This window comes from Delphinus delphis, chromosome 11 (genome assembly GCF_949987515.2).
Source record: "Delphinus delphis chromosome 11, mDelDel1.2, whole genome shotgun sequence".
Classification (NCBI taxonomy): Eukaryota; Metazoa; Chordata; class Mammalia; order Artiodactyla; family Delphinidae; genus Delphinus; species Delphinus delphis.
This window is the reverse complement of record NC_082693.1, coordinates 13,466,313-13,480,163: the sequence shown is the minus strand read 5'-3', so window position 1 is coordinate 13,480,163 and position 13,851 is coordinate 13,466,313. Positions and strand designations below refer to the sequence as shown.

Genomic DNA, 13,851 nt, shown 5'->3' with positions numbered 1-13,851 from the left:
TAACTGGTGTGAAGTGATATCTCATTGTAGTTTTGATTTGCATTTCTCTAATGATTAGTGATGTGAGCAGCTTTTCATGTGCTTCTTGGCCATCTGTATGTCTTCTTTGGAGAAATGTCTATTTAGGTCTTCTGCCCATTTTTGGATTGGACATTTAGCTATCAGTTGAAGAAAATCAAATTTAGAATACAATAAAATTCAGGGTGGAAGTTACTCTTAATTTGTATATTTAATTGGGACAAAGAAATAAAATCAGAATGAAATTAATGAATAACAAGACTATGCTGTGAAAATTTATGATGTCAGCTGTATCCCCTGGTCCTAGAATAGTGCCTGGCACATTGGCATATGCTAGGTGCTCAATAAATATGAAGTGAACTTTTTAAAAAGTGAACTCCTTAGTTAAGAGATGGACAGCCTTCTGTTAGATTTATTTAAAAGAGGATCTCAGATGAATTTAAAAATAAACAATACAAGAGTTATATAAATCTGCAGGGTTAAGCTAACTAAACATATCACTTATATTCTAACTTTCATTGCTTATGTTCTGTCAATTTCACAAAAAAATGTTTTCTAAACCAAACTAATATCAAATGTGATCTTTGCTGTTGAGGAAACCACATAGTGAAGCTACCAAAGTGGGGTTAAATTTACATTCTGTCAAATCGTTTTACTATAAGAGTTCGTGGAAGTCAAGCATACTGGCTAATTCCCCAAGGAGAACTGAATGCTCCAAAAATAATTCAGAACTCCCACTCTTACCTACTAAAAGAAAAAAGAAGAATAGATGGAAAATATAGGAGGTGGGAGAAGAAAGAAAAAGTAAAAAAGAAGAATGGCTGTTCAATTAAGGTGACAATGAATCTTTGTATTACCTAGGGACTGAACAAGCCATAGAATAATTCTCTAAGAGTCTTTCCTAGTATCCAGCATATAGACACAAGCCAAATTTAGTTGAAGCACGTTAAAAATTGAACAGAAACACACACACACACATGGACTGAAATAAAATAAATGGGAATAACTTGGAACTATAATAAGACATAACAAGTGATCACAAGAACCAGCAATTTCTGTTGTCTAATCTTGTGTTTTAAAACTAGAAAGTATTTTATAATTCTTCATAGCTCAACTATATGACTTTCTACCACCATTCATAAAATGCATTTCTTTCTCATTTTCATAACGTTTCATGATTTTTACATTAAAGATTTGTACTTGATGATAATTTCATTCATCCATTCATTATCCATTCATGTATCTGTTCATTCAATGAACATTTTGGGTGCGCCTATATGAGGAATATTCTTATTGGTCTAGATAGAGTAGAAATAAAGACATGCTTATATATATATGTGTGTGTGTGTGTGTGTGTGTGTGTGTGTGTGTGTGTGTGTGTGTGTATATACATATATATATATATATATATATATATATATATATATATATATATATGCATACATACAAAGTACAGTTCCCTAATGGGTTGGTGAAATGGACAATATAATGGTAACTGGGGAAAGAGATGGAAACAGTAGAAGTTAGTTTTGAAAAAGAGAAGCAATTTTCTCTGATAAAGGGAAAAAAGTACTGGTGATAATATAAATAATTTAGGAATTGTGAATAGGAGATTCCTGACAATATGGAAAATTAGCATGCGCTACTGGCTTCCTCTACCAAAATTATCCCTGCAGATTTCAGAAAAGAAAGAAGAATAGACATAAGAAATCAATATAAAAACTAACAGAAAGCCTTGGGGACATTGAAGCCTGCCTTAAATTGGGGGGGGAGGTGTTTGATGGTTAATTTTTTTTTTTTTTTTTCAGTACGCGGGCCTTCTACTGTTGTGGCCTCTCCCGTTGCGGAGCACAGGCTCCGGAAGTGCAGGCTCAGCGGCCATGGCTCACGGGCCCAGCCGCTCTGCGGCATGTGGGATCTTCCCGGACCGGGGCACGAACCCATGTCCCCTGCCTCAGCAGGCGGACTCTCAACCACTGCGCCACCAGGGAAGCCCTTGATGGTTAATTTTATATGTCAGCTTGACTGAGTCATAGGGTGCACAGTTACTTGGTCAAACTTTATTCTGGATGTTTCTGTGAAGGTTTGTTTTCCTTTTTTTTGCGGTATGTGGGCCTCTCACTGTTGCAGGCTCTCCCGTTGTGGAGCACAGGCTCCGGACGCACAGGTTCAGTGGCCGTGGCTCACCAGCCCAGCCGCTCCGTGGCATGTGGGATCTTCCCGGACTGGGGCATGAACTCGTGTCCCCTGCATCGGCAGGTGGACTCTCAACCACTGTGCCACCAGGGAAGCTCTGTGAAGGTATTTTCTAAAAAAAGATTAACATTTAAATCTGTCCCAAGGACACAAGGATTCTTCAATATACACAAATCAATCAGTGTGATATACCATATTAACAAATTGAAGAATAAAAACCATATGACCATCTCAATAGATGCAGAAAAGGCTTTTGACAAAATTCCACACCAATTTATGATAAAAACTCTTCAGAAAGTGAGCATAGAAGGAAGCTACCTCAACATAATAAAGGCCATATGCAACAAACCCACAGCAGACATCATTCTCGATGGTGAAAAACTGAAAACATTTCCTCAAAGATCAGGAACAAGACAAGGATGCCCATTCTCGCCATTATTATTCAACATAGTTATGGAAGTCCTAGCCATGGCAATCAGAGAAGAAAAAGAAATAAAAGGAATACAAATTGGAAAACAAAAAGTAAAACTGTCACTGTTTGCAGGTGACATGATACTAAACATAGAGAATCCTAAAGATGCCACCAGAAAACTACTAGAGCTAATCAATGGACTTGATAAAGTTTCAGCATACAAAATTAATGCATAGAAATCTCTTGCATTCCTATACACTAACAACAAATATCAGAAAGAGAAATTAAAGAAACAATCCCATTCACCATTGCAACAAAAAGAATAAAATACCTAGGAATAAACCTACCTAAGGAGGCAAAAGATCTGTACTCAGAAAAACTATAAGGCACTGATGAAAGAAATCAAAGATGACACAAACAAATGGAGATATATACCATGTTCTTGGGTTGGAAGAATCAATATTGTGAAAATGACTATATTATCCAAAGCAATCTACAGATCCAATGCAATCCCTATCAGATTACCAGTGGCGGGCCTTCCCTGGTGGCGCAGTGGTTGAGAGTCCGCCTGCCGATGCAGGGGACACGGGTTCGTGCCCTGGTCCGGGAAGATCCCACATGCCGCAGAGCGGCTGGGCCCGTGAGCCATGGCCGCTGAGCCTGCGCATCGGGAGAGGCCATAGCAGTGAGAGGCCAGTGTACCGCAAAAAGAAAAAAAAAAAGGGCAGAAGACCTAAATAGACATTTCTCCAAAGAAGACATACAGATGGCCAAGAAGCACATGAAAAGCTGCTCAACATCACTAATTATTAGACAAATGCAAATCAAAAGTACAATGAGGTATCATCTCACACCAGTTAGAATGGGCATCATCAGAAAATCTACAAGCAACAAAAGCTGGAGAGGATGTGGAGAAAAGGGAACCCTTTTGCACTGTTGGTAGGAATGTTAATTGATACAGCCCCTATGGAAAACAGTATGGAAGTTCCTTAAAAAACTAAAAATACAATTACCGTATGACACAGCAATCCCACTACTGGGCATATACCCAGAGAAAACAATAATTCAAAAAGACACTTGCACCCCAATGTTCATTGCAGCACTATTTACAATAGCCAGGTCATGGATGCAACCTAAGTGTCCATTGACAGACGAATGGATAAAGAAGATGTAGTACATATATACAATGGAATATTACTCAGCCATAAAGGGGAACGGAACTGAGTTATCTGTAGAGACGTGGATGGACCTAGAGACTGTCATATAGAGTGAAGTAAGTCAGAAAGAGAAAAACAAATATCTTATATTAACGCATATATGTGGAATCTAGAAAAATGGTACAGATGAACTGGTTTGTAAGGCAGAAATAGAGACACAGATGTAGAGAGCAAACATATGGACACCAAGTGGGGAGAATGGGGGGGAGTGGCAGTGGTGGTGGTGGTGGGATGAATTGGGAGTTTGGGATTGACATATATATACTAATATGTATAAAATAGATAACTAATGAGAACCAGCTGTATAAAAATATAAAATGAAATTCAAAAAAAAATCTGTAGACTAAGTAAAGAAGATTTCCCTGCCTAATGTGGGTGGGTTTCATCCAATCATTTGAAGGACTGAATAGAACAGAAAGACTGATCCTTTCCTGTGTGAGAGAGAATTCATCCTACCTGACTGCCTTCAGACTCAGACATCAGCTTTTTCCTTCCTTTGGGCTCGAACTGAAACATCAGCTTTTCCTGGATTTCAGGACTGCTGGTTCTCAAACTAGGGCTAGACCAACCATTCTCTTGGTTCTCAGATTAAGGCTGGAACTACACCATCAACTCTGCTGGGTCTTCAGCTCACCAATTCTCCCTTCAGACCTTGGGTCTAGTCAGCCTCCGTAATCATGAGAGCCAATTCCTTATTCCTCTGTCTCTCTCTCCTCATTCTGTTTCTCTGGAGAACCCTGATTATTATAGTGTGTGTGTGTGTGTCTGTGTGTGTGTGTCTGTGTGTGTGTGTGTCTGTGTGTGTGTGTCTGTGTGTGTGTGTCTGTGTGTGTCTGTGTGTGTGTGTGTGAGAGAGAGAGAGAGAGAGAGAAATTTAGGGGTGAAGTTGTAGTATAGGGGTGACAATATAAAGTGGGGGGCAACAAAAGCAAAAGTGGAAGTTACGATGCTGAATCATTTTTAGGCTCTATTTTTGGTTTTCCCCCTTTTGTCCTTGAGAGAATCATTATTTGCTCCATCACAACCAGGAAGCAGAAATCAATAGGAAAAAACTCAACCACGCCATGTTGACTAGGTATTATGCAGGCTATCCTAGGCATTTACTCATTGACTACCACTACTCCACGTCCTAACTGAGCTAAGGGACGTGGGGGAGGGAAGAAGAGTGCCATTTAAGAATGTTATAGGAAGAAAAAGATTTGTAACTACATGTGGTGATGGATGTTACCTAAATTTATTGTGGTGATCATTTCATGATATTTACAAATATTGAATCATTATGTTGTACACCTGAAACTAATATATCTCAATTTTTAAAAAAGAATATCAAAAGAAAAATTATAAGAACAAAACTTCAACTAAAAAGCAATGAGTTTCAAACTTTCAACTGCAACACTAGAGTAATTATAAGAGAAATAGAAAATAGCTAAAAAAATCCAATATACATGTCTCTGAAGAAGAACAAGTGTTAAAAACAATAAGTTTTGTAAATGTGAAATTAAAATACCAGTTGAAACTAGATATACAAAGAGCATAAAATGCTTAGGTAGGAAAAAATGAACTCTGAAGAGCCAATACCAAGCCATATTCTTTCTTTTTTTTTTTTTTGCGGTACGCAGGCCTCTCACTGTTGTGGCCTCTCCCATTGCGGAGCACAGGCTCCGGATGCGCAGGCTCAGCGGCCATGGCTCACGGGCCCAGCCGCTCCGTGGCATGTGGGATCTTCCCGGACCGGGGCACGAACCCGTGTCCCTGCATCGGCAGGCAGACTCTCAACCACTGCGCCACCAGGGAAGCCCCAAGCCATATTCTTTCAAACGCCACTCTTCTAATTTGGTTCTTCTGATTTCCTCTGGGCTAGGAAATCAAATCACAGAGATTATTAGAAGTTGTAAATTGAGTCAATATGGCCTGAGTGCAGGACTGGGTTTTCTTGCCTCTACTTCTATGTCTCTGCAAAATTCTCTGATTTTATATTTGTTGCTATTGTTAAGCTCACCTTCAATGTTTCTTTTTCTCCAGGTTCTTGGACATTTTCTCATTTAATTATATACCAGTGATTTTTAACTTTTGACACATTTGAGAACCTGATTTCTTAAACTGTGCTAAATATACCCCCCAAATATAAATACACACAACACTTTTCCTAGAATTTCAGGAAGTTCCTAAATCCTTGAACTCTTAGAAGAGTTCATAGAATTTGATATATGAACTATATATAAGATATATGGACTCTTAGGTTAAGAAATATATAAACTGTTTGTTAGGGTAAGGAATATACAGAGCAAGGTCACAGCTCTGGTGTGAGACTAAAAACCTCTATTTAAACCTTTAGTTTAAAATCTTCAATATTTGGGGATGGGGATACTTGTGTTGAAGGAACCTAAGGCTCATATATGTGATGAAGAAAGTTATACCTTGTAGGTGATTTGCACTTCTTTGAAGAAAGATATTCCAACCCGCTGAATGCAATCTTCTTTTTCAACACAGCTGGAAAAAGCATTCTCCCTAGCATAGAGAAGAATGGAATAGTCTAAAGGGCCATTTTCCATATTCATTTCCTTTTAACCTAGGAACTATAGTATCATGAAAACTCCTTACATTTGTGTTTTACTTCATTTTACCAGTAGGTAGTATAGGATTTGTTATTCAAACGAAGAGTGGTTGGGTAAATTGCTCAAAACCATACAGTAAGATAGTGGTACCACCACTCCAAGACCTTCTAATTCTCTATCTAATATTCTTTCAGTTATACCATATGTCTGCCTGTATTCATTAATTCATTTCCTCACTCATCTAAGAAACATTTATTGAGTGATCAGTCTATATATGACTTCTTGACAATAAATCCAATTGCATTACATGACATGCGTTTGTCAAATGCTAAATCTATCAAATGCATAAAGCTTGGTCCTGTTGTAGTTATAAAAGTGAACAAAACAGAGTTAGTTTCATTCACTGAAAGTATATTTATTGAATTATTTTTATATGCCAAACATTAGGCTGATTACAGGGAATACTGCAGTGAAGTAGGTAACTTACAGTCTGACAATGAAGATTTTAAACAATTAAGCATGTATTGTATGCTATTAAGGAAAAGTTCATGTTACCATAAATGTTTTTTGGAAGATCAACATTTTCTAGGGACTCAGGGGAGACTCCGAATTACGGAGAGATACTTATACTGAGACCCAGGAGATGAGCAGGAATTATCTAGTTAAACAGGGGATTAAGGGCTGAGGGAGAGATAAAATAACCTGTATCTGGCCTGGCAAAGTTTATATGAATATAATAGAAGAAACATCGATAGGCATTTGCATAATTATTAAACTTATTTGATGTAAGAGGGGGAAAAACAGTGAAAAGAACATAGAAGGAAGAATTGTCTAATTTCACGTGGGAGAATTTTTAAAAGAATGGTCATTTGAATTTTTCCAAGAAGAATAAATAGAATTTTTGACACAAAAGAGTAGAGTGAATGAACATTCCAATCAAAATGAACAAGTGATACAAAGCCATGGAGACAGGGAATCATGGTGCATATTTAGGAAAGAACTCGTATAGCCAAAGCATAAAGTCAGCAGTACCTACAGTGAGTAGTAAGAGATAAAGGGGATATCAAACAAATATATTATAGAATCTTGATAGCAGAAGGAAAATAATATTAAATGCTGCTCAACACTTATTTGATGATGGTTTTCAGATCAGAGCAAAGAACATCATGCTATTAAATTTAAATTGTGTCATAATGGCAATGAGGCATCAGGGTTTTTTGGATCAGAGAAGAAAGTGATCAGATATCCCTTTAAAAAGACAAGTCTCTTGGCAACACGGAGGGCTACTGGTCAAGAGAAGAGACTGCAATCAAGGCGTCCATGAGGAGTCCACTGAAATCATCAAGGCAAGAGATATGAGATCACAATGTACTAGTGGCAGTAACAATGGAATGGGGGGAAAAATGAATGAAAGTATGTTTTTCAGAAATAAAATGGATGTAAATTAATTTACTGGGTTGAAAGAAAAGGATTTGAAAATAAGTGCACATTTTCACACTTGAGTGACTAGAAAATAGGGAATCAAGACTGGGTTTATGGAAAATGAGGACTTAAGTATATACAGAAGGAACTGCCCAGTGAGCAGTTAGACACAAGGGCTTGAAGCACAGGGAGATTCTGAAGGATTGCAGTGCATTCTTGAGCGACTGACTTTCCTCTAGACTGTGCTTTATAGCTAGTTGTCATCAGGTAACTAGAAACATCTTTACTGGTGTGGTGTCCTGTAGTTTAAGAATTACTGATGACTTTTTAAAATTTTTTATTTTATATTGGAGTATAGTTGATTAACAATGTTGTGATAGTCTCAGGTGCACAGCAAAGTGATTCAGTTATACATATACATGTATCTATTCTTTTTCAAATTCTTTTCCCATTTAGGTTGTTACATAACATTGAGCAGAATTCCCTGTGTTATACAGTAGGTCCTTAGATCAAAAGAATATTCCACTTAATAATCAAGAGTTCTGATAGAAAAATAAATGTTTATAAAAAATGAAACCAAAAAGTTAACTCATGTATATATATAAAGTAATAAACCACACAGTATGAAACAAAAAAACAAAATGAAGGTACAATGAGGTATCACCTCACACCAGTCAGAATGGCCATCATCAAAAAATCTACAAACAATAAATGCTGGAGAGGGTATGGAAAAAGGGAACTCTCCTACACTGTTGGTGGGAATGTAAATTGGTACAACCACTATGGAGAACAGTATGGAGATTCCTTAAAAAACTAGATATAGAACTACTGTATGATCCAGCAATACCACTCCTGGGCATATATCTGGAGAAAACCATAATTTGAAAAGAACATGCACCCCAATATTCATTGAAGCACTATTTACAATAGCCAAGACAGGGAAGCAACCTAAATGCCCATTGACAGAGGAATGGATGAAGAAGATGTGGTACATATATACAATGGAATATTGCTCAGCCATAAAAAGAACAAGATAATGTCATTTGCAGCAACATGAATAGACCTAGAGATTATCATAAGTGAAATAAATCAGAGAGGGAAAGACAAATATCATACAATATCACTTATATGTGGAATCTAATTAAAAATGATACAAATGAACTTATTTATAAAACAGAAACAGACTCACAGATCTCAAAATTGAACTTATGGTTCCCAAAGGGGAAAAGTAGGGGGAAGTGATAAATTAAGAGACTGGGATTAACATATAAATACTATTATATATAAAATAGATAACTAATAAGGACCTACTATATAGCACAGAGAACTCTACTCAATATTCTGTAATAACCTGTATGGGAAAAGAATCTGAAAAAGAATGAATATATGCATATATATAACTGATTCAATTTGTTGTACACCTGAAACTAATACAACATTGTAAATCAACTATACTCCAATAAAATTTTTTTAAAATGAAGAAAAAACAAATCTAGGTTTCAAAAATATATTGTGTCCCTTCTTAGTACTTTTTTTTACCTGTAGGATCTTGTGACTATCTTATTACCTTTAGAAGAATCCAACCATCTTTTTATGCTTAAGTGGATAAAATACAAAACAAATCGAAACTAAACTAAACCAGTCCATAATGGCCATAGATAAAAAAAAAAAAAATTCATTCTGATCCTTTGTCCTTCCTACCTGAATCAAATCAATTCAGGGTTACAGCTAGAGATGTTAGGTTCCCAGAAATACCAATGAGAGATGGCTGTGTGAATCAGATTTTATTCCTTCCTATAGATTAACTCTACTAATTAGTTCCAAACATGTCCGATTTTGTTTCTTTTGTCGGCATATATATAGGTGAAGAGAGTTAAAGGAAAATACGCGGGCCTCTCCCGTTGAGAAGCACAGGCTCCGGACGCGCAGGTGCAGCAGCCATGGCTCACGGGCACAGCCGCTCCGCGGCACGTGGGATCTCCCTGGACCGGGGCACGAACCCGCGTCCCCTGCATTAGCAGGCGGACTCCCAACCACTGCGCCACCAGGGAAGTCCAGGAAAAAATTTACTGTGGGGAACTATGACTTGTAGACTTGATCTGTGAGAGTAGAGTAATAAAATAGAGGATATATCCCACTTTCTAAGTCTGGGGGCTGATGGTATTTTTAATGATGATGGGAAAAATGACAAGGTGACAGTTTAAAAGGTGAAAAGTTCAATTTGTGCCAGATTTAGCTTGGATGGGTGGCAGTATACGTATATGCCCACGTCACTCAGGCAAGAGTAGGTGTAAAACTGGAGCACAGCTGAGAAATTACGTGCTGAGATAAAGATTTGGAAAACATCTTCATACATATGGTGGGGATAAGTAAAGAAATAAGTAACAGAGCACAGTTTTCAATCCTGGACCTCAGAGGAAGAAACAGTTAACTGGAAGAAAATACAAAAATAGCAAATCAATGCCCAGGCATGAAAAGGTGTCCATGAGAAAGGAGAGTTAGATGTTATTAATGGCAATTTATAGATTTGGGAGGTCATAGACTAGATTTTGCAAAAATGGCTCGAGATTTTTGCAGTTGTACACAAAGGACTTTACTCCATTCCTGTATACTTTCGGATAGGAAATGCACGTTTCCTATCCAAAAGTTCTCTCAGGAAGATAGGTCAAGGTGAGGTTGATTCTATGACTTCTGTTGGACTTAAAGACTGTGACATAGTCATGTATGTAAATAATATATCCTTCACAAGTAAGATGCTAAAAACATTTGATGATTGATTAAATTTAATGCACCATTTGTTTAGCATCTGCATCTCTTCTTGGTCCTCTAGAAGACAAGAAGATGAATAAATCATGGGTCTTGCTCTCCACTGTCTTACAATCTAGTTGCAGAGAGAAATGTACATAACCATAATACAAAGCTGGAAGGTCATTTATTGAATGTAAATAGAACTGTCCTCTGGATATGTTATGGAAAAGGAAATAAGTTGGGTGGATTGGGGAGACTCTCAGAATTGATGGAAGACTGGAGAACCAAACGAGAGCACTGAGAGCCACCAAGACCAGACGGGAGGCTAAGATGCAGGACCACCATAGAGGAATGATAGCAGGAAGGATCTGGTGAGCTGTCCCTGCCCAGGTGGAATGACCATTTTCTGAGAACAGAATGGGAGCACAAGATTGGCCTCCCATGAATCAGGTGCCCTTGGATAGAGGAGTGAAATGGAGAAGCTATCATCCCAATAATAAAATTCAGAGGACCTTTAGGAAGGGACAATGGATATTGGGCAGCAAAATAACAAGTACCCAGGTAATTAGAGTCCAAATAAATGTACAAATGAAATACTTTCAGAGGGCAGATGACGAGTAACCTAATTCTAGGGATAAATAATAAACATATATACAACATGGATTTTCTGTGCATAGGCTATAGACATAAGGGACAAACAAAATATCTCAGAACTGGTTTTTTGTTTCACATTGAAATCAAAATGTTTGCTGTGACATATCCTTAAGCCCAATCGCATATACTGGGAAAAGGGAATACCCAGATGATTATAGGATTATTGAATACCAGGTCTGAGCTGGCCTACACAAGGACACAGGCCAGATTTATGCTTCCACATGAAACAACTAAATAAATGGAAGAAATGCATGAAACAATAGTTTTCAACATACTAGACGTTAGGCAGTAGAAGACAGGGGTCCCTGAGGGGATGAAAAAGTGAGCTGAAGTCTGTGATTGCTCCAGGTTACTGTCCAGAGAGCTTACAAGCTCAAAGAGGGGAAACTGAAGCAGAGCTCAGCAGACTTGTTTAGTTGAGGAAACAAGAGAGTCTGGGGAAAACAAGGCAGCTAGAGTTTGCAGGGCAGAGTGCTACATATCAGAGAGTCAGTACCGAGAGGATGCAGAGGCTCCCTTAGACCATTCAGCTGAGTACTGATCAGCACGTGATGTGAGAAAAATCACACAAGACTCAGGAAAGAATCACCCAAAAGGACTAGAGGAAACAATATCTGGGGCTCAGACATAGGAAAGGGGCCTTGTTCCCTGCAGCCAGACTGGAAAACCTCGTAATTCATGAGGCATGGAGTAGGGTACTCAGAAGAGTTTTATCTCAGTAATTAGCTCTAGGTTGAACTCTTTTCCTGCACTCACTAACAAATCTTAAAAGCAAGAACCAAAAGGATAAGGCCATTTCTAAGTAACTTAACAAGAATATCAAGTGACTGTGTGCCCAGAAATCCAAGGGAAGTGGTACACTTGGGATCAGACACATGCAAGTACAGAGGCAATAGCACAAGACGATTACAGGCAGGTAGCCAATGTCAGCTACCACTGCTGCATCTCAGCTTACTCCTATGGCCTCATCTGGGTTCCCTTATGACCTGAGAATGCTGAAGGAAAAAATTGGTCTTGGTATATATGGCTCAGGCTGAAAATGGGTCATCTTGCTACGTGTGGAACCAGCTGAAACTGAATCCTTACTTAGAAGTGGCCCTGAAAGACAGTTGTGAGAGGAAACCCTCACATTGAGCAGAGATGTGGTTGGGATACCCGATGATCCACATTGTGTAAAAGGAGAGGTGTTTCAAGAGATATATATATATATGAATCTATATACAGGTAGTGGAAAATGGATTGGCCAGTTGGTCAGAGGCTTGGAAGACAGCACTTGTCCCCCAGAAGAAGAACTCAATAAATATTAAGACAAAATGATTCAATCAGTTGAGGTTAGCCAGTCTTGGCCAATGGCCACTCCACCGTCAACACAACGGGTGCAATAGTGGAGTAGTTAAGATGGTGAAATGAAGACTATGCATGGGCTTAGCATGGACACTCACTCGTCAAGGTTGATCTAGTCACTGCTCCTGCTGCCAAATGTTCAACCAGCCAGCCACAGAGATTTAAAGTGATGGTAAGAGACGAATGCTGGGTCCAGATATGGCATCATTTCTCAGGGAGATCAAAACAGCCACTTAGTGTCAACTTAGATACATTTAACCCTTCTGCTCTGGAAGGGGCAGTTATCCATCTTGACCATAATGGGCACAGATTTCAAGCATGAGTTTGTCTTACTTCCCATGCTAAGGCTTAGAGAGTGTCTGACCCATCGGCATAAAATTCCATCTAACATTACTCCAGACTAAGAAACTCACTTTACAGAAAAGGAGGGATGGCAGTGGGTATATGACCGTAGACCTATCACATACGCACATACCATACCATCCAGAAACAATTGGTTTGATGGAGTAAAGGAAGAGGTTTTTGAAAGCACAAGTGAGACAAAAATTAGAAGATGATTCCATACGTGAATAGGACAATATCCTTTACAAGCAGCATATATCCTAGGAAAGCAACCTTCAAATTGAGCTGTGCCCTCAATAAATAGAATACATGGATCTAGAAATAATGAACTACAGTAGAAGTGGGCCACTTGGGGAATTCATGCTACTCACTCTTGAAACTCTGGACTTCATAAGTTTAGTGGTCTAGCTCCCAGAAGGGAAATATTTTCACCAGGAAACCAAACAAGGCTCTCATGAAACCTCACATCAGACTCCTTATTCCAAGAAACCAGTAGAGAAGGAAAAGAGTAGCCATATTGCTAGAAGCAATGCACCCTGATCAATCAGAAGTGATAAGGCTACCCTTAAACAATGAAGGCATATGTGTAGTACTCAGGTGATCCACTGGAATGTCTTGTGTTTTCCCCTTGCCAATTTTATTGATAAATGGATATGTGCACTAGCCATGGATATAGTGACCAGGGATTTAGACTCCTCGGGACTGACGTCTGGATTACCAGGTCAAGTAATCTAAACCAAGAGAGATGGTAGCCAAGAGTGGGAGAAATGGGTAGCAAAGGATAGTAGAGGAAGGAAAGAAGAGTATCTATTGCAGCCTTGAGATCAATTGCAGAGATGGGCTGGTAATTCATCCCACTAACCTTTCTCAGGCAAGTGTTCCCCCAGAAAGAGACCAATCAGAATTCTAGAGAAATTGTTCCCAGAATTTATCCTGCAAAACA

General features: G+C 38.6%; 1 long non-coding RNA gene across 1 annotated transcript; it reads right to left on the bottom strand.

Moving 5' to 3' along the window:
- Positions 1–4,069: 4,069 nt before the first annotated feature.
- Positions 4,070–13,844, bottom strand: LOC132433523 (uncharacterized). The gene is made up of 3 exons (XR_009521157.1): positions 13,771–13,844; positions 6,261–6,351; positions 4,070–5,700 (listed from the first exon to the last, which is right to left on the bottom strand). It is a non-coding gene; the product is annotated as an uncharacterized lncRNA (long non-coding RNA).
- Positions 13,845–13,851: the final 7 nt, after the last annotated feature.